Source organism: Eurypyga helias, unplaced genomic scaffold (assembly GCF_000690775.1).
Source record: "Eurypyga helias isolate BGI_N326 unplaced genomic scaffold, ASM69077v1 scaffold30389, whole genome shotgun sequence".
Taxonomy (NCBI): Eukaryota; Metazoa; Chordata; class Aves; order Eurypygiformes; family Eurypygidae; genus Eurypyga; species Eurypyga helias.
Window position 1 is genome coordinate 19,851 of NW_010270561.1, and position 359 is coordinate 20,209.

The 359-nt window shown below is 54.3% G+C and overlaps 1 protein-coding gene across 1 annotated transcript in view; it reads right to left on the minus strand.

The window, feature by feature from the left end:
- Nucleotides 1-359, minus strand: part of LOC104514745 (aquaporin-7-like) — a 6,800-nt gene that overhangs the window by 2,554 nt on the left and 3,887 nt on the right. The gene's annotated exons all lie outside the window — the stretch shown is intronic.

Sequence of the window (359 nt, forward strand, 5' to 3'; positions counted from 1 at the left end):
GATCTCACTGGTATCTCTTACATGCAGACTTTGGTCTCTTCCTTATGCCTACAAGCTCCCTGACGCTGCTCCAGGAGCCTGGGGCAGGCTGGGTGCTGTGGGGTCCCTGGAGGCCTCCATCCTCCGCTCCTCAGAGACTGAGACATGCTGGAGCCAAGGGGTGGTGGGTCCTCTGCTCGCAACTCAAAACTGCAGATGAAAAAGTAACTGCTATCCTGTTTTCTACACACCAGCAGTCTCCCCCAGAGCTCCAGCTGTACGTGGTAGTCCATCTAACTCAAGTCTTCACAGATCCCAGAAACAAAATGCTGACAGAATGTAGCTACTGGCCACGAGTGGGGGACAGGTTTGGCATCAGG